This window comes from Acomys minous (assembly GCF_964271855.1).
Source record: "Acomys minous genome assembly, chromosome: 6".
NCBI lineage: Eukaryota > Metazoa > Chordata > Mammalia > Rodentia > Muridae > Acomys > Acomys minous.
The window spans coordinates 58,958,306-58,979,105 of record NC_140487.1 but is presented as its reverse complement, the minus strand read 5'-3'; the positions used below and the strand labels follow the sequence as shown (position 1 = coordinate 58,979,105).

At 45.7% G+C, this 20,800-nt stretch overlaps 1 long non-coding RNA gene across 1 annotated transcript; it reads left to right on the top strand.

Moving 5' to 3' along the window:
- The first annotated feature begins 882 nt into the window (after window positions 1–882).
- LOC311599840 lies at window positions 883–5,395 on the top strand. The gene is made up of 3 exons (XR_014780021.1): window positions 883–938; window positions 4,849–4,967; window positions 5,342–5,395. It is a non-coding gene; the product is annotated as an uncharacterized lncRNA (long non-coding RNA).
- The last annotated feature ends 15,405 nt before the right edge of the window (window positions 5,396–20,800 follow it).

Here is a 20,800-nt window from a genome sequence, read left to right as displayed (position 1 = left end):
GGGTGGTCCTGAGGTTTCCTGTTTCCCATGGTCCTCAGGGCCTGTGGGATGGCTTGTACCGCTGCCTAATTACTAACATTCCTCACTTTTACTTATTATAAAAAGAAATGGGGAACCAGAAAGGGAGTGATGGTGGGGAGGGAGAATGTGGGCGGAGCTTTGCTCATCATGCTACTTCCTGCTGATTAGGGGCGTGGTCTCTCAAGATAAGGCTGATCCTCACCATCAGGGTATATGCTGATTGTCACCAGCATCTGGTTCCATGGTCAAAGGCTGATAACCTGTAAAAGTAACTGATTAAAGGTTTGGTTAGAGATATATTTGGTGTATTTGGTGTTAGAGGAATGTAGAGAAGAAGTTAATAAAGCCGGGTACGAACAGCAAGACAAAAGAAAACAAACAAACAAACAAACGAAAACAAGCCAAAGAGGAGGCAGGAAGAGTAGAGTCCATTTCCATATGGGATTCTTAAAGGTCCAGCGGCTAGGAGCCTCTAGCTGTTCGCTCTGGTTTTGGAGATCTGTCTGCAGTTGTTGGATCTTATCTTTTACTATACCCGACTGGTTGACATAAAAGCAGCATCCCTCCTGGAGGAAGAGACAAAGACCTCCCTCTTTAGCTGTGAGGAGATCCAGTCCTCCTTGGTTTTGAAGCACCACTGTTGCCAGAGGGTTGATTTGTCCCTGAAGAGTCAGTATCGTCTGGGCCACTTGCTGGAGGTCGTGGATAAGCTGGGAAGAGAGCTGATGATACCAAGTCCTGCTGTTCCTGTTCCGATGCCTGCAGTGATTCCTGCCACAACCAGAAGGGGCAGAACTTGGACGCTCGCTGACTGTGGTGGGCAGCGTCGGAGTCCACAACAGGATTGGCAGAGGATATAGAAGGCATGTTTGGAGTCAGTGTAAACATTTAAGGATTGTCCCTGTGCCAGTTGGAGGGTGTGAGTAAAGGCTATTAATTCAGCCTGTTGATTAGTGGTATGGGCAGGGAGGGTCTGTGCCTCAACTACCTCATATCTGACACTATGGCACAGCCAGCTTTTTGGACTCTTTGTGAACAAAGGAGCTACCATCTGTGTACCAGGTATGGATGGCCTGGGGCAATGTCTTTTTCTCATCCCCCACGTATGATCTAAACAAAAAACATGTTTATCTCTCCTTCAGTCAGGGATCCTCTCTCCAACCTTGAAGTTTAGTCCTAATGTCAGGGTAACTCTGAGAAAAGAAGTAGATGATCATCGGGAGTTGTCTGCCCTCTGTACTGATTAGGTTAGTATATTGTACGAGGGCTTTTGTAAGGCGCTCTAGGAACCCAGAAGGATTTTCGTTCTTGTCCTGGATGACCTCCTGGACTTTCTCATAATTTACTGCATTGAGGGCAGCTTTACAGAGACCAACCAAGGAGGCAGGTCGTGAATTGGTCTCTAGCTAAAATACCATCTGGGGTATTATAATCCCAGAGTGGATCCTGATTGGGCACTGCCTGAGCTCTGACCAGATGTGATGCATTAGTCTGATGAACCTTATCTGCATGTGCTCTGGCCTGGTTCCAAACTCACCTGCACTCTTCCCATAGTAGATTGTTAGTGAGAATATATGTATATGGAAAGTAAGACTATAAGACTGGGTGATATATTGAAATTTTGAAATTTTTTCATGAAAGTAGAAGAATTGGAGGCAGAGGACCCCAGTCTCTCTTCTAGCTGAGAGAGTTCGGTTAGTGAGGAGCATGCACCCTAACTCATCCATCTATGCCACCACCTCCCGCAAAGGAAGAGCTGAAGCTGGCTTGGGTTGAGTGGGGGAAGAAGGAGGCTTTGCTGCAGAACGAGAGCGGGTAGTGGGGGGGGGGGCTAAAGGGTATTGGTGGGGTGAAAGTGGGTGCCAAGGTAGGGTGAGAAAAAGGCGGAGTAGCCAGAGGGGATATAACCGAGAGGAAGAGGAAGTAGCCAGAGGGGAGGTACCTGGAGAGGATGAGGAGGATGCTGGAGGGGAGGTACCTGGGGTGGGGGGGCGAGTGGCTGGAGGGGAGGTACCTGGACATGGTTGAGCAAAGGGGGAAGATGTTGTAGAAGCGGGGAAGTACTCTGCATTGTTGTGGGTTGGCTCTTGAAAAGTGGGGGTTCATCAGCAGGATCAAAGGTACTAGTGGATTCCTGAGGTGGAGACTTTACAGCTAGAAGGAGCTGAGTGGAGGAGCAGGAAGAACAGAGGGAAGGTTTGGAGTGGAGAAGGAAAAAAGCCTGAACTAGGGAACCTGCTTCCATTTCCCGGATTGCTGGCAGTAGCTGAAAAGATCCCATGAAATATTGGGATTTAGCATGCTGTTAAGCAACCATTTGGACCCGTTATCTAAGGAATATTGAGGCCAAGTTTTTTTTTTTTTTAACAAGTTTATAAGTCTAGAGGCCCTCAATTCGGCACTAAGGGTAGGAATTTAAAATTCTCTAGAAGGCACCCCAGGGGTATGGCTAGGGTACAGACAATTGAGCTGTTCCCATGAGTGGGGGGGGGGGGCGATAGAAGTCAGTGACTTCTAGGCATCCCAAGGGCAAAGTCTGACTTAGAGATTGATGTAATCTGTATTGGCAGCAGAGAACCTGAGGCAGTCATGGTCACCTAGTGCTGGGAGTTTGAATACAAATGAAAAGGAGTGAAACCATGCTGGAGGAAGGAAAATCTCACCCACGGGAAAAGCTCTCAATTGGTAGTCAGTGAAAAGGGTCAACCGTAGCCAGTAAAGACCATGGTTGGAGGTTCCTCTGCTGGAGACAGGGTTAATAAGAAACCAAACACTTCCCTGGACAAGGCAGTGAACAAAGAGAACAAAGAACGCTAAGCCATGGGTGGTCTTGGAGCCTTTTTCTGTAGCTTTTCACCTTTATAGACATTAGACCTCTGTATGTTACTCAACCAATAGATGCTTGCCAGGTTGGAACTCCCCTGCTTTGGGGCGCTGGGAGGGATAGGAACCTATAAATTTACCCTCAGCCCAGAGATCAGTGTTCCTTTTGGATATCACTGTGTTGGTGTCCAGTCAGAGCCCGGCTCTGAGTCCATTGAAGGTCCTCATGTTTAGTACATCGGTATCAAGTCCTGGTAGTCTTTTTTTTGGGGGGGGGTCTCATGATCTGGGTACAGTATAGCCACCAGAAGAGTCTATCCGAGTCATGGCTCCAAATGTTAGAGTTGCACAGCGTAACTATGTAATAGATATACAAATCACACTATGCAGCAGACCCACATAGGAGGCTTTATTGGGAGGGCGTATACAGAGGTGGTCTCTGGGGAGATGTGAGGAAGAGAGTAAGGGTGAGGTGAGCCCCCTTTTTATAAAAGACCTGGCGCATGCGCAGAAAGTGCACAGGGTAACTTTGGGGGACTTGGATCCTGACGGTGAGGTGCTTCTGGTGGTGGTGAGGTGCTTCTGATGGGTGGTCCTGACGTTTTCCTGTCTCCCATGGTCCTCAGGGCCTTTAGGATGGCTTGTACCGCTGCCTAGTTACTAACACTCAGGAGCCCAGGGACCACACAGCTCTGAGAGGAGGCCCCCTCAGCAGAGGCATCGCAGCTGCCAGGGGAGCTTGGGAGCCTCAGCCCTGCTCTACCACTTCTCTTCATTGCTGCTTTTCTTCTCTTCTTCTGATGAGTCACATCAGGCAGGAAATCTCTTAAAAGAGATTTTTTTTTTTTTTGGAGTGAGAATCCAGGAGATTCTGTCTCTGCTCCCAGGAGAGGACAGCAGGGTACCAAGCAGGCAAAGCCTTTTTATAGGGTATTTTAGGGGGTGGAGCTTTTCAGGGCCGAGATTTACAGAGTGGGGATTGGTGGGATTTCTTGTTCAAGGATTGGTGGGCATTTCACCTAAAACTAGCACATTCTGGCATGGGTTCTATTGAGGGGCTGGAGATGCTGTCATGACAGAGAGGTCTGGGGGTGGGGGAGGGGGAGGCCTGCTGGTGCTCCTCAGGCAGGGGGCCTGGCCACTTTTTTGCTTTGAGGGTTTACAAAGTTTACAATGGGAGTCCACAGCAGCGAAGCATTTCCCTGCAGCATAAATAGCCTACAGATACTGGAGAGGAGTTGCTGCCATCATCGGCAACTCTAGAGATGGCAGTAGGCTGACACAAGAAAGGTGTCAGCTCCCAATGAGGAGGCCTGCTGCTTTGACAGGAGCTGCCATTTTGGCTGTTCCTGTAGCAGCAGCGGGGTGGGGGTCGGGGGTGGGGGGTGGGGGAGGGCAGGAAGGAGGAGAGCACTTTGATTGATCCCTGCAGTGGCAGCAGAGGGACTACAAGGGGCCAGGTGGCAAATACTATGTTTTTCAAATATCGTGTAGATCAATGTGTATGTTCCAGACTGTGATATCTTGGCCTCGACAGAGTCACAATGAGACAAGTTTGTTAGGCTGGCAAACCCACAGGCCCCCAAGATGAACCTTTCACCTTTACTATGTTAAACGGTCATATCAAACTGACCCCTGGCTAGACAAGTCTGTACCCATAGGTTAGTGATCTCTCAGACCTCATCAGAGAAGTTTCTTAGTGCAGCGAGCTATGCCTAAGATTGGAAACTGTCAAAATGCAGAAAGTGAGTGAGCGCCTATGGAGTTCCCGGGGATATGCGTGAGATTATATTACACCTTCCAGCCAGTCTCAGAGACCATCTGGAAGAGGGTGGAAAGGTTTTAAAATCCAGGGGTCAGGGAGTTTGGAATAAAGTGTCTCCTGGACATGCCCGTCCTGCTGCACCTAGGATCTCACTCTGAGACCAAGGAAGGCAATGAGTATTCTGGCCTGGAAGGGACAGGGGCTCCCCGCCCCCACCCCATCTGAGATCCTTTTCACAGTTGGAGGCTCTAGAGGAGGAGGATTCGGTTTTCCTTATGGTGCTCATGCCTGGCAGATTGAACAAAACTTGGTGGATGGCTCTACACACATGAGAATTTGGACATGAAATGTTTGTGAGGTAGGTATTTGAAAAAGAGGACAGCACCTTGTGTCAGTTGAGTGTGAGATCAGTGAGCATTTAGGAGAAATAAATGGGAATATGATCAATATATTTATTTCTGAAATTCTTTAAAAAATAAGTAAAATATATGATTTAAAAGTTCATTGATTAGCAAGGTGGTAGTGGTGTATGCCTTTAATCCCAGCACTTGGGAGGCAGAGGCAGGCAGATGGCTGTGAGTTTGAGGCCAGCCTGGTCTACAAAACCAGTCCAGGGTAGTTAAGGCTACACAGAGAAACCTGTCTTGAAAAACAAAACAAAACAAACAAAACAAAAAATGTTCACTGATTAATGCTGTTAAAATTCCTGTGGAAACTGTTTTCTTTTACTAGAAAGTAACTGCCACTGAATTCAGCTCTGTGTGCACTGACTTAGAAGACTTTTGTTGCAGACCCAGACAGTGGCCGGGGCTCAGGTAATTCACTTATGCTTTTCAACCATTTCCTTCCCCACTTTTATTCTCCAGGAAATGTCGCTAATAAGGAGGCTTTTGATAAAAAATGTTTTTTATTATATTTGTGGAAAAGGTAATCTTAATAACCATTTAATTTTCTTTCTATGTTGGGAGTAAACATCTTAAACTTGAAGTACCCTGGTACATAAATGATCAGTGAAAAAAATGGAAAGTCATTTAATTTTACTTAATTTTAAGAAGATTCGTTATTGCTTGTCTGTTCCCTGTGGGTCTTAAAGGACAGAGCACTCTATTTCAGCACTAACGTGTGATGGTGACACCTTTTCTATTTCAGGTGAAACACCATTGGCAGAGTGAGGTCTGAGTCTCCTCCACAGTGTTTAATAACCCTTCCATTTGCAAAATTACAAATAGAAACCTCCCTTTGTTTTGAATCAGTATGGTGTTTGAAAAATGTAGATTAAAAATCATTTGCACAGAGTGATTTTAAGAACAAATTCCTAAAGGCAGAACTTTGTAGGTTATTAATTTACACTGTTACATGTAATTTTAGTGAATATTCTTGTTTGACCCTTCTCTTCCTCAGTGTCCCACACAAGTAACACTCACCAATGTAACCTTGGTTCACGATGTACTGATGACGTCACTCCACTTATTCTTGATACTGCTTGTCATTGTAGAAGCTTTTAGCAGCCTCCACACTGAGCTCATGTGTCCAGAATGCAAGCCAAGTGTGAATGTGCTTCCACCTGTAGAAGTCGCTCTTATCGTAGGTTTTAGGAACAGAGCCAGGCAAGGTGGTTCCTGAATCTCATCACTTGGGGTACAGAGACAAGAGGATCGATGTGAGTTTAAGGCCAGGACTGCATGTCTAGCAATACCGGGTCCCAAAACCCAAAGCAGATATTAGGAATGGACAAAATAATGAGTGAAGAATTGGAACTGTTGCACAGTGAAGCCACATGTTAAGAAGTCGCCTCTGCTTCTGCCCCCCAGGATCTCATTGGCATAGCATCATGAAGCAGTATAGACGAATTCTTGATGAAGCCATCGCTGCTCATTTTATTGGTTTCTCCTCAGTGAATGACGTGCATTTCAAAAGTTTTGTTCCTGACGTGGACCAATGTAGGCTTAGATTTTTCACAAACCTACTTTATTTAGGATTCTTAAACACCTTTACCTTCCTTCCAACCCCCCAATCCTTGGTAGGAGAGAAAGAAGGTTAGGAGGAAAACAGGATGTAGACCTCTCTATTTCTTGCGGCTGGGTCGGGTCGTGAGGTTCCTTTGGGGGTAAAGCCAATCTCAGCTGTCAACAGCAAACACAGAGGGCGGCCCTCAGTCAGTCTCCTCCAAACCACCACCTCCATTTGTGCTTTCTTTTTCACTGCTCCCCCCAAGAGTCCTAAGAATTTAACTAACTCCAGATGGCAAAGATATCGCCCCACACAAGACAATTATCAGCTGTGGACAAACTAGAACCCCACACTTGGGATGAAAACAAAACCATATTTATATAACAGAGTTTACAAAGAAACCAAAACTTCATTGCACACCAATTAACCATGATTTCATAAAGATTGAAAATGGCTTAATATGCTTTAGATAGTGCAAAATTGTTGAAAGCATATTTGAGGTGTGGGAAAATGGTTAATGTCATATCTGAATCTATTTCTCTTAGGTCATTGAAATGAGAAATTTAAAACACATGTATAGGATAATCTCTGGCTTTCTGGAGTCTGACAGACTCAGGTCCCTGTATGTGAAACAAAGGCAGACATGGGTTCTGTGGATCCAGGAAGAGGCTGAGCATGCCTGTCATCTGCTCTTCTGTGAAGGCAGCACAGTGGGGTGTAGTTTAGAATAGAGATGGTGGGTGGCATGGGGGTTGTAGTTAGGGTAGAGCAGTAAACCCTGGGATGTCAGCTGATTTAGTGTGAAGGTAGCTCTGCCTGTCACCAGAGAACTGTAGGTACAGCATGATGATATGTTTTTATCATGACTCCTTGTGAGAAGAGAGATGTAGGGGTGGAGGCAGGTGTGTCAAATATAAAAACAGGAAAGTTTGCTACATCAGTATCAGTCTTGAGTATCTGACCCAGCCAAAGACTTTCATTAAATAGTCTGTAAAATTTTTTTTACAGTTTTGGGGGTGGGGGAGGAAAGGCTTTATTTCAGCTTGCAGTTCCACATCACAGTCCATCTTTGAAGGCTGTCAGGACAGGAGTTCAAGGCAGGAATCTGGAGGTATGAATTGAACCTGAGACTATGGAGGAATACTGCTTACTTACTTTGTTTACAATTTTTTTTAAATGAAAATAAAATCAGACCATTTTCACTCTCCTCTTTTTGGCTCTAGATTTTCTCATTTGTCTGTACCCTCCAAATCCATGCATGTTTTTGGTTATTGATACACATTTATAGATAACCTCATAAATTTCTATATGTGATGTTTGCAGGTCTAGGTTTTCAGATCTGTATTGTAGGTATTGGATAACTAGGTAGGAGATCATCTGTAAAGACAATGAACTCTCCCTCTCTCAGCAGTGCTTAGTTGCTTATAGGTCTTTGTCCCAGGATGAGTCCCTGTGAGGTTCCCCATCTACACAGGATTGTCAGTGTCTTAGGATGAGTCCCTGTGAGGTTTCCCATCTACACAAGATTGTCCAGTGTCTCAGGATGAGTCTCTGTGAGGTTCCCCATCTACACAAGATTGTCCAGTGTCTTAGGATGAGTCCCCATGAGGTTTTCCAGCCACACTAGCATTTCCCTTGGTGTTGTACTTGTCTCCTGTAGACAGCCATCTTGTTGTGTTGAGTCACTTTCCATGTGATTTGTAGGAGACAGTTGCCCTGTGACTATTAGGATAAATATGGAGAAGGTGGGTTTACTTGTAAATTGTCAGCAGTAGGTTCTGCCATAAGGTCCAGGAACCAGGGGCCATGGGTATTAGGTTAGGATTCTAGCACCAGGCAGGATTTCACTCATGTTGGACAAGCTGTAAAGAAGTCCCATGACATAGACCATCTGTCACCAGGTAAGAGTGCCACTGTTGCAGCCTTTGGCACACCCTGCCAGGTGTGGTTGACAGTAGCACGATTGGTTCTCTCCCTTGGTAGACCGTATGGCACCTGTCAGGATTATGAAAGCTGGTCCTCACGGAGGAGGCTTTAGTGTCCCATCCAGTGCACATCTCTGAGTCCCATGTCCCATGTGCTTGATGTGTTCAGTAATTGGGCCTTGTTGGTGAGATCACAGAATTGATCAAAGATGGCAGCATCAATCTCTATAGTTTGGGGGTCTTTTGTACCCCGATGACCAGCAACTCAAAAGCTGGTGTCCCATGTCAGGGTCCTTGTGTTTGAGGGTTTCCATCGGGCACTTTTGAATTCAGGATACATCCTTGTCTTCTGTGGGGACTTGGTTCATTTGATCTGGTCTGATTTCTAAGACTGTAACAAAGGGCAAAGACACAACCCATGAACAGAGACACACTGCTCTGGAGGACGAGCTCTGAGCACAGATCTTGGTCTCCACATGGAGCCTCCTACACTTGCTGGTTGTGTGTGACCATGTCAGCCTGTTCCTAAGGACTTCAATCAGAGAGTGAAGAGATCACTGAGAAATAGAGGGAAAGGGTTAAATTAAGCATTTCAGGATAATCCTGTTAGCCAGTGAAATGTTATTTATTTAAAATTATATACAGAGCTAGGACAAGCCGTGTACCAGAAAGATAATGAAAGATGATAAACTTCAGGACTTCTAAGAGTTGTGTAGAAAAGCTGTTACGATCTGGGATCCTTCTCCATAGGTTCTGGCAAGGACAGAAGGAATCCGAGGTATCGATGTCTAGTCAGTGGGCATGGACACAGACACATACACACACAAACTCAAACGCGCACACACACACACATACATACACACACACACACACACACGCACACACGCTCACACACACACACACACACACACACACACACACACACACACACACACAGATGTTTAAGATCAACACTTCAGGGCCAGGCTTTCCAGAAGACACCATTTTGTTTGTCTAAGGCCTCTTTCTTTTGCAGGAATGGTTCAGGCTCACATTTGTACTCTTTGCTTCAGGCCCCTTTAGGGAATGGATTAGCACAGACCAACATCTTTTTCTTAAGGTCCAGGCCTCTTCCTGATTTTCAACAGGCCGAGACCCACACTTCTTCTTTGGGCTGATGCCTCTTCAGAATTAGGGATAGACTCAGATTTCAAATCTTCTTCTTTGGACATATGCCCCTTCAGGGTTGGGGATACAGCCAGGACAACACATTTTCTTGTTTGGGCCCAGGCTTCATCATAATTAGAAATAGCCACAGGCCCATTATTCTTCCTCCAGCCTAGGCCACTTACTGGATCACAATAGACCAATGACTACACCATGTCTTGGGACCCAGGCCTCTTCAGAGTTGGTATTAAGCCCAGGCCAACACTTCATGTTCGTTGAGCCTAGGCCCAGGCCAACATCCCATTTCTTAGGGCTGAGGCCTATTCAGGGTTGGGGATAGGCCTGGACCCCATACCTCCTCCTCTTAGGGCCCAGGCCTCTTCATGGTTAGGGATAGGCCCAGGCCCACAATTCTTCGTAGGCCCAAGGCCTCTTCAGGGTTGGGTATAGGCCCAGGCCCACAACTCCTCTTCTTAGGCCCAAGGCCTCTCAAAGGTTGAGGATAGGCCGAGACCAACACCTCCTTTTCTTAGGGCCGGGCCTCTTCAGGGTTGGGGATAGGCCCAGGCCCATACCTCTTCTTAGGGCCCAGGCCTCTTCAGGGTTTGGGATAGGTCCAGGCCCACACCTCTTCTTAGGGCCCAGGCCTCTTTAGGTTGGGGATAGGCCCAGGCCCACACATCCTCTTCATAGGGCCCAGGCCTCTTCAGGGTTGGGGCTAGGCCAAGGCCCATACCTCTTCTTAGGGCCCAGGTCTCTTCAGTGTTGGGGCTAGGCCCAGGCCCATGCATCCTCTTCTTAGGGCCCAGGCCTCTTCAGGGTTGGGGATAGGCCCAGACCCATGCATCCTCTTCTTAGGGCCCAGGCCTCTTCAGGGTTGGGGAGAGGCCCAGACCCATGCATCCTCTTCTTAGGGCCCAGGCCTCTTCAGGGTTGGGGATAGGCCCAGGCCCACACATCTTCTTCTTCTTAGGGCCCAGGCCTCTCAGGGTTGGGGATAGGCCCAGGCCCACACATCCTCTTCTTAGGGCCCAGGCCTCTTCAAAGTTCATTCCTGAAGTCCTAAGGTAGGCAGGCCCATGGGACTGTTGTGAGACCCTGCCCTCCTTGCTGGACTCTGAGTTGTCCTCTGTCTAAGATCACTGCTCTTCCTGGAGCAGGGGTTTACCCTGTGATGTCACAGAGGCCTGGCCTCACTTCACTCACTGAATCACAATGGGCAGCTTGCCATCCTTGGCCCCTTGTGCCTGCTCCAACAATAACTATGCCTTGTTTCCTATCTCCCCTCTGGGTACCATGAATCCTTTAGCTTGGGTTGGTAATGTGGGTTATTAGCTGAGTGCTTGCCTGCAGTGTCTGTGAACCTTGGTTTTGGAGGCAACCAAGCTCAAAACTGTTAGATGAACAGTGAAGGAATATATATAGCGTGGATAAGTCACAGTATATCTCTTTGCAGGCAGAGCCCCGTGTGGTAGGGGCAGAAACTCCTGGGAGCATCTGCTTTTTTTTTTTTTTCCCATCCTCAGGGGACCGTTCACCAGAGTAACTGTGTGAGTGAATGGCCATGCTGCCCAGGTTTGCACAGAGCCTCTGTCTCCATGTGCTTGCAGGTCTTGCAGTGCTGGGCTGGCTTTCTTAGCCCTACTCTGACCAGAGACTTTGTCAAGTCCAAGCTTCCCCCGTGCTGGGGCTGCATTCTCTCAAGCACCAGGTTTCCATTCTTTCTCATGAAGGGGCTGCAGATGTAAAACATGACAGACACCCAACACTGGGGATTGCTGGACACCCAGCCTATGGTGCCACCATGCATTCTGTGTAGTGGCCTAGAATGTTGTAAAGTTTCATGTGTAGTTATGAAAAGCTTTAAACTTCAATTTGAATTAGTCTGGCTCTGTCTTTGGAGACAGAAATCCAGCTCCAGGCAGAAGAATATTTTACATAGTCACTGTGTGTGTGTGTATGTTTGCATTCAGAAAGCCTCCCTTGTAACATGACTCATGAACATGAGGATTCTGTTGGTGTAATTTAGAGACTGTGGGAAGTTAGAGTGCCTGGTGGAAGGGCAGGTTTTATAGCAGGTGAAGGGTTGATGCTTTTGTGTCGTGAGCCTCGGCATGTGCTGTCTCCTGCACAGGTTCACTGTGGCTCTAGCTGGCTATCCAGGATGGAACACGAGTTGTATATTGCAATATTTGGGCACACATACTTGTATTCTTCATTATTCTGAGAAAATGTCCTCTCTACGCAAACCATCACCTTCTCTTGGTAGAACCTAGTGTTGTCTTAGTTGATTTTCTAGAAGAGGCCTTGGTACCCTGCACACCTGCATTCAAATTGCCCAAGGAAGCATCGTGGCCATCAGAACTTGAACAGGAGCAATAGGGACGTCACTAGGACACACAATAGAAGCACAAGTCACTGCTCTCCCTGCATAGACCATGTGCTGTAGTCAATGACACCATCACTGCGTCTCATTTTGTAGCTGAAGGTTGAGGTGGCTGAGCAGTTTCCCACTGTGTGGCTGCTCCATGGCCCTCCTATTCCCCAGGGACAGGCACTTGCTGGTTCCCATCTCTTGGCTGTTATGAATGGCTCTGCAGTGAGCATGGGAGCCAACCTCTGACACACTCGCTCTGTGTCCTTGGACCTGACTCTGGAGTGTGAGTCCGGCATCTCATGGAGGCTAAGTCATTTTTCATGAATAAGTTGTATTGTTTCCAAAATATCAGGATATTCATGTGTATAATTTCTGTTACTATTTATCCATGATAATTCATTCAACTTAAAAAAAAAGTTGTGTAACTGTTGCCATGAGCCATTTGGGTAGCTCACTGGACTCATGTCTAAACCTACCACAGTTGTGCTAAGTGGATAGAGTTTGTAACTACCTTTAAATTCCTATCTTTATACCTACAAATTAGTGCAGATCTCTGAACTCATTTGTTGATTGATTGTGCAGTGAATGGTGGTTAACACAGGAACTCACAATGGACAAAACGCATGGAATAACTACCTGTGGTTGCTCAGGCACTAATGGAACATCTGTATCCCACCCCCCTTCCTAGTGATGAGGACCACCAGTAGTGAAGAGCCATGAGAGTGTAAGAGCAGGGGTCAGAGAGGAGCAGGGCCAAACAGCACCTCCTGGACATGACCAGCCTGCTGCATGCTTGGACTCACAGCATCTGGTTCCCTACATGAGACCTGCACAGGATCACACCTATCCATGGTCCATCAGAGCCGGTGGACAGCTCCAATATACTGAATGCTTTTTGTTGTTGTTGTTGTTGTTGTTGTTGTTGTTGTTGTTGTTGTTTTGGAAGAGAGAAAGCTGGAGGTATGTAGTTAATGGATGATGTGGAAGAGTTGGGGATGGATTTTTGGATAAATAATAATCAAAATATATTTAAGGAAATCTCAGTTCATAATAATATTTTAAAAAATTGGTTTACTTAAACTGAAAATTGAAAAAGAGGCATGCTTAGATGAATTACTCCTGGTGAGTGCATCCAACTCATGTGCAGCTGTTTCTGCATCTGCAGACTTCAGGTGTGAACCACAGCTCATCACCCAGAGGCTGACAGAAGCCCCTAGGACAAGCTGAGGTAATCAGCTGACTGGACTGCAGCTAGTCCAGCTGGGGCCCCAGTGACCAGGGAGCTTGCTCCCATTCCCACTTCCCTCTCCGTGCCCAGCTGCTGTTCCTGCTCACTGCAGGCCAGGACCCAGGACCAGCCTTGAAGGTCACTCAGTTTGTGAGAAAATCCTTGCTCAGACTGTTAGGTTTAGGTTGCTCATTCTTTATTTTGGGGGGAGGCAGTTGTTTTGTTTTGTTTCAAGACAGGGTTTCTCTGTGTGTAGCCTTGGCTGTCCTGGACGAGCTTTGTTGACCAGGCTGACCTCAATCTCACAAAAATCCACCTGCCTCTGCTTCCCTGAGTGCCTGGATTATAGGCATGCACCACCATGCCCAGCTTGGTTGTCAGTTCTTTTAACACGTTTGGCAACACTGACCTTACCCACAAAAGTGTAAGTTCTGTGTTGACCAGCCCGTTGGAACCTTGGAGGTTTCTGATATAGGAGGCCTCTGGCCATTCATCTGGGTCACACTCACTTCTCAGGCACAAATCCTTCAGTGTTGACTGATGAAATCAGCTAGCTGCTACCTGCCCAGCAAGTTTTCCTTGGTTCTTGGGGATTTTGTTTCATCTAATGAAGCTTCTTTGAGTGGATGGTCCACTTGTGTGTCTATGCGTGCAAGTGTTTTCCAGAGCACTTCTGCGGCCGGGTTTTATAACCAGGTCTTGGTTCCTTCATGTTTTCCTTGATTTGTGTGAGACAAAAGTCAGGCAAATTTGTGTCATCCTGGAGGTTGTTGTATGTAGTGCCTCCTTTTTGTCCCTCAGAGTGTGAGGTGGTGGTGGCTGCAGCTCCCTTAAGATCTCTGTGGTTTGAGGAGGCCCATTTGCCCTCCATCCAGTAAGGCGCACAAGACCCTGTTCCTCACAGCTTGAGGTTTGCTGCAGAGAGTAAAAGAGAGTGCACAAGAGGAAAGCCAATTTTCTGGTTCATAAGACAATGGATGTCTGCTCTATTTGAGGTCAGGCAGGTTCTGTTCACATTGTGTTATGTTGTGACTTTAGAGATGATGAAGTGGGGTCTTTGGGGGCTTTTACACTATGAAGATGTCACCTTCAAGAACAGGATAAATGATGTGACAAAAGAGCACCTCGGGATGTTTCCCTTCGTGAGCCACAAAGTAGCCATAAGCAACCAATGAAACTGAGGATCTTGAACTTGGATTTCTAGCCTTCAGATCTGTGAGAAAACAATTTCTGCCCATGAGGAGCCACTGGCCTGGAGTCCCAGGGGGTGAGGATCAGTGGAGACAGTGGTGAGTTTCAGGGAAGAAACACAGAAGCAAAACACCACCCCAACAGCTGCCCAAGCAAAAAGTGCATGGCTTATGTACCTCACATTCATGGGGTTTGGGGGTGACTGTCAGTGTGCTTGAATCCCTTTTGGGAACAGTTGACTATTAATGGAGGAGGCAGGAGATGCTGTATAAGACCTTCATATTTTTGAAGTAAGTTATAGACCCATGTGTGTTCTCTGTGTGAGATCCCTGGCCTCCATGTAGCCACGGTTAGGTAGGTCTTTGTCATTTGATTGCCATGACAGTATTAACATTGTTAGGAGATTTGGGAAGATGTTCATGTTCTCAACTTCATGGAGGACTGATGTCACCACAGTATGTGTCTGTTGGGGTGAATTTGCCCCCTTCTGCCATGTAAGAGCACTGTGTTTATCACTCATCTTTGTGCCACCCTTCACCATGTGAGAGGATGTCAGCAGGGGTCTGAGAAACCAGGTCCCAGGTGCTGGCACTTGCTCTTTGTCTTCCCACCTGTGAACTGAGAATGGGTCTTTCTTTCTTTCTTTCTTTCTTTCTTTCTTTCTTTCTTTCTTTCTTTCTTTCTTGTCAATTATTTAATCTGTAACACTCTATTGGAACACATACTCATCATATATAGTTTCATAACTTTATTCTGAACTTCTGACATGGTATGGGCATCAAAAATAATATCACCCTTTCCTCCAACTTTTTCTAAGTTGAAACTTCATTTTTTAAACTTAAGCTGATATTAATTTCATGTACCACCTACCTGCAATGTTAGTACTGCAGCTGGTGACTTTAAAAAGTTCATTGCTGCAGAGTATTGCCACTGATCTTGACAGCACACTGAAATTGATGGAAAGATGCTATTGTCCCAGTGATGACCTAATGGTTCAACCATATGAACTTATGTTTCCCTTCTCATGAAAAACACTGCAGTGTCAATCACTTTCTGACTGGAATTAGGTTCCTATCAGTAGAGGGAAAAGCATGCTTCCTGTGGATATCTGGAAAAGAACCTGTGGCTGCCAAACTCACAGGCCCCAGGGTGAACCTACCTCAATTACTATGTAAAATGTCACATGCACCTGCCCTCTGATTTCACGTCTCTATCCTCATGGGTTAGTGAGCTCTCAGATCTCATCAGAGAGGTTTCTTAATGCAGCGAGTTGTGATGAACACTCGAAACTGTCAACATTCAGAGAGTAAATGTCTGTGGAGTCCTCAGGAGGATATGGGGTCTCTCATATGTTTCCTAGAGACCATTCTGGAGGAAAGTGGAAAGATGTTAAGGGCCAGAGGTCAGGAGGACTGGAATAGCACAGTGTCTCATGGACACGACGGTCCTGCTGCACACAAGGACTCTGAGATCAGGCCACTCAGTGTTCTAGCCTGGAAAGGACAGGGGCTTATAGACCCCACCCCTGAATGAGATGCTGTTGACAGTTGATGGCTCTAGAGGAAGAAGAGTCCATTTTCCCTATGGTGCTGATGCTGGGTAAGCTGAACCAAACTTAGTGGATGGTTCTATATATTGAGAATATAGGCATGAAATGCTGGCCTAGGTAGGTCATTAAAGAAAGAAAAAGACAACACACCGAGTTGTTCCATCAAGTGTTAATTCAAGGAGGATTTGGGAGAAAATATATTACTTAGAATTTCACTTTGTAATGCAGTTAAAATTCTTATGGAAACTTTTTTTTATCTTTTAGAGGAAGTGTGAGAAAGTCACTGTCACCAACTTGTGCTCTGTGTACATTGGACATCACTGTTACTGCAGTTGAGCTCCGTGTGCAGTGGAGTAGAAGGAGCTGCAGGGCCAGGTGATGGGTGGGGCTCGTTCATTCACTTACGCTTTTCAACCATTTTCATTATTCTTCACAAAATGTGCAATCCTGCCTGCACATTATATATATAACTGTGTTTGTTTCTCTTAGCTTATTTCTTAACCTGGCTATCACACAAATAAGTGAGCCTCTTATATTTGTTTAAAGTGTAAAGTTTAACACAACATGACATTTACACAACATTGACAGAGAAATCAGCATTTAAACTACACAATAACCTAATCCTACAACTGCCTTGTGATGGTAAGGGTGCTTTTGAGAAATGATTGTTTAATATAATTTTTGTGGAAAATGTGATCTTAATTTTACCATTTGATTTTTTTTCTACATAGGAGAGTAAATACTCTGACTGCAAAGTATCTTGGAACCTGACAGAAATGTGAAATAATGGAGGTCATGCAAATCAGTTTCTTAATTTCAAGAAGGTTCTTTCTCGAGTCTGTAACCGTCTGGTCATGTCGAGGTCATAGCATGTAGTTCAATGGCTGCCATCAGCTCTTGGCTCAGCCTCAGTGGTGATGGCCTTTGCAGGACAGACAGCCTCACAGAGCTTGCAAGCGATGCAGATGCAGTGCTCCTCCCCAGATGGATAGCGGCGTAGCATGTGCTCCCCATGGAAGTGTGGACTCAGTGGGCCCTTCTCAAATGGGTAGTTGATGGTGGCAGGCTCCTGAAAGAGGTAGCTCAGGGTCATGCCCAGTCCTCGGAAGAGTTCTGTCCACATCAGGGTCTGAGCTGCATGGTCCGTCACGGACTTCATGTCCATCTCAAGCTCAGATATATTCACATACTTGTAGATTGCTGCCACTGCACTGCTATGGAGGCTTTGGCCATTAAGATGTCCTGTGCGCATGGCCTGGGCCATAGCCTGTGGCAGCATGGACGAGGTCAGGTCGCACATCTTGAAGTGCAACGGCTCCTTCCCTGGTTCAGGAGGGAGGAAGGTTGCTCTGTCTGCTTTTTCCCTGCATGTTGGATGCGTACACTTCTCGGTGTTGTTATCTACTTTTGTCTTTATAGTGTGGGTGTTTTACATGCTGTCTTCTCTGGAGGATGTGGGGCCTGTTCATCCAGGTAGGTGATTGCTCTGGGATCCTGCCAGACAGCACTACTGCAGAGTCTGACCAGGATGCGCTTCTAGGTATTCAGGAGCTGACACTTAGGAACGGGGTGGCCCTAAGGCTAAGGGGATATGGGGTGTCCACAGGAGGTAGGAAAGCAGGGTGTCCACCAGGATCAACCTTGTCCCCTGGAAATGGTGGCCACAGCAGGTAGTCTGTTCCAGAGCTGGCCTGAGACGGGAGAATTGGTCTTGGAGGAGAGGAGAGAGTGTGAAGGTCTGACACTGGCCTACCTGCTCTATGGGCCAACTTGCTGCTCTGGCAGGCTTGGCTGGCAGCTCCAGGGAATGCTTGCTGGAGTTAGGTGCTGGGTCAGTTGGGCTAAGTGTAGAGAAACATTGGTGGAGAAGATCTGCTTGATCCCCTGGAGATGGGGCCAGAGAGGAAAGGAGGCCCCATCAGTTGGTCTGCTATAGATGTGAGGGTGAGACTCAGGGACTGAGTTTGGAGAAGAGGAGAGAGAGGCGAGGACCTCAGTTAGCCTGCCTGTGCCTGTGTCCAGTGTGGCTGCTGAGGTTCCCTATCATGCCTCATGTAGAATATATCTTGTGGAAATTCATTCTTCCAGCTTTTGCTGGTCTGCAAATGTCTTTCTCTCACCTTCATTTCTAAAGAATGGCTTTATTGGGTATAGAATTCTAAATTGATGCAGTTTTGTTCTTTTTAAAAAGCACATGACAATTTATCATTTTTTAAAATTTCAATTTATTATAATAATTTACTCAGATGACATCACTATTCTTATCGCCTTGCTTGTATCTTCCTGTTCTCACCCTCCCTCCCTGCCCTATTCCCCTCCTCTAGACCTCTAACGGAAGGGAACCTCCTCCCCCACCTGTTGACCATAGCCTATCAGGTCTCATCCAGATAGCCAGCTGCTTCTTCTCCCACCAAGGGGAAGTGATCAAGTCAGGGGCACCAGAGTTCATGTCAGAGGCAGTCCCTGCTCTTCCCACAACCGTTGAGAATGAGCTGTCCATGGGGTAGATCTGAAGAGGGGGGTCTAGGTTTACTGCATGCATTGTCCTTGGTTGGTGCTACAGTTTGTGCAGGCCTCACTGATTCCACCTGCTTTGAGGGCTTCCTTGTGTGGCTCCTGAGTTCTCTGTGTCCTTCCATCCCCCCATTCTTCCATATCCCTCTAAACACTGCAGCCAGAGTCCAGCAGTGAGTCCCAGCATCTGTCCTGATTCCCCCAATGGAGTCTCTCAGAGGACATCTATGGTGGGCTAATATCTACTTATAAGTGAGTATATAGCATTCCTTATTTCTGCATTTGGGTTACCTCACTCAGGATGATAATTTCTAGTGCCCTCCATTTGCCTGCAAATTTCAAGTTTTCCTTATTTTAAATAGCTGAATAGTATTCCATTGTGGAAATGTACCACAGTTTCTTTATCCATTCTTTGGTTGAGGGACATTCAGCTTGTTTCCAGATTCTGGCTATTATGAGTAAAGCTGCTATGAACATAATTGAGCAAATGTCCTTCTTGTATGGTGGAGCATCTTTTGGGTATAGGGCCAAGAGTAGTATGGCTGGGTCTTTTGGTAGCTCTATTCCCAGATTCTTGAGAAAGCACCAGATTGATTTCCAAAGTGGTTATACAAGTTTGTACTCCCACCAGCCATCAAGGAATGTTCCCCTTTCTCCACATCCTTGCCATCATGGGCTGTCACTTGAATTTTTGATCTTAGCCATTCTGGTAGGTGAAAGATGGAATCTCAGAGTGGTTTTGATTTGCATATTCCTGATAACTAAGGATGTTGAGATTTGTGTGAGTGTGTGTGTGTGTGTGTGTGTGTGTGTGTGTGTGTGTGTGTGTGTGTGTGTGTATGTTTCTTGGCCATTCAATGTTTCTTTGTTAAGAGTTCTCTGTTTATCTCTGTACCCCATTTTTTAATTGGATAATTTGGTTTGGTGGTGTTTAATTTCCTGAGTTCTTTATATTTTTGGATATTAGTCCTTTGTCACATGTAGAGTTGGTGAAGATCTTCTCCCAGTCTGTATGCTGTCGCTTTGTTCTGTTGATAATTTCCTTTGCTTTACAGAAGCTTTTCAGTTTCAAAAGGTCCCACTGATTAACTGTTGATCTTTGAGCTATTGGCGTTCTGTTCAGTAAGTTCTCTCCTGTGTCACCGAGTTCAAGGCTCTTCCTTACTTTTTATTCTAACAGATTTGTTGTGTCTAGTTTTATGTTGTGGTCTGTAATCCTCTTGGACATGAGTTTTGTGTAGGGTGATAAATATGGATTTACTGGCATTTTCCTACATGTGGACATCCAGTTAGACCAGCACCATTAGTTGAAGATGCTATCTTTTTTCCATTGTATTGATTTAGCACCTTTGTCAAAAATCAAGTGTCCATAGGTGTCTGGGGTTATTGCTGGGTCTTTAATTTGATTCCTGTGATCAAGCAGCCTATTTCAATGCCAGTACCATGCTGGTTTTATTACTGTTGATCTATAGTAAAGCTTGAGATTAGGGATGTAGGTTCCTCCAGAAGATCTTTTGTTTTACAGGTTTGTTTTAGCTACTCTGGGTTTTTGTTTTTCCATATGAAGTTGAGAATTGGTCTTTCAAGGTCTGCAAAGAATTGTGTAGGTATTTTGATAGGAATTGCATTGAATCTGTAGATTGCTTTCGGTAAGATGGCCATTTTTACTATGTTGATCCTCCTGATCCAGGAGCATGGGAGATCTTTCCATCTTCTGATATCTTTTTCAGTTTCTTTCTTCAGAGACTTGAAGTTTTTTTTTTCACACAACTCTTTCACTTGCTTGGTTAGAGTTACACCAGGATACTTTATATTATTTGTGGCTATTGTGAAGGGTATATTTTCACTAATTTCTTTTTCAGCCCATTTGTCATTTGTATACAGCAGGGCTACTGATTTTTTAAAAAGTTAATCTTGCATCTGGCCACTTTGATGAGGATGCTTATCAACTGTAGGAGTTCTCTGGGAGAATTTTGGAGGTCACTTATGTATATTATTGTATCATCTGTGAGTAGTGATATTTTGAGTTCCTCATTTCCTATGTGCATCCCCTTGATATAATTTCTGTCCTTTAAAACTGTGAAAATCTCATGCTATTTGCTCTTTTCTGCATAGTTTCTGCTGGGAAGTGTTTTGTTGACAAATTGGCACATTCTTATATGCTGGGTTTATTTTGCTTTTACTGTGGGTCCAAGGAACCTCTTCTCTTTCACCTTTGAGAGCTGTGTAGAAAGTGTCTTGGCATAGAGTTAATGGTGACTCCTCCACTTACTATAGCTAGATGTGTCTATTCTTCTCCACATGTGGGAAG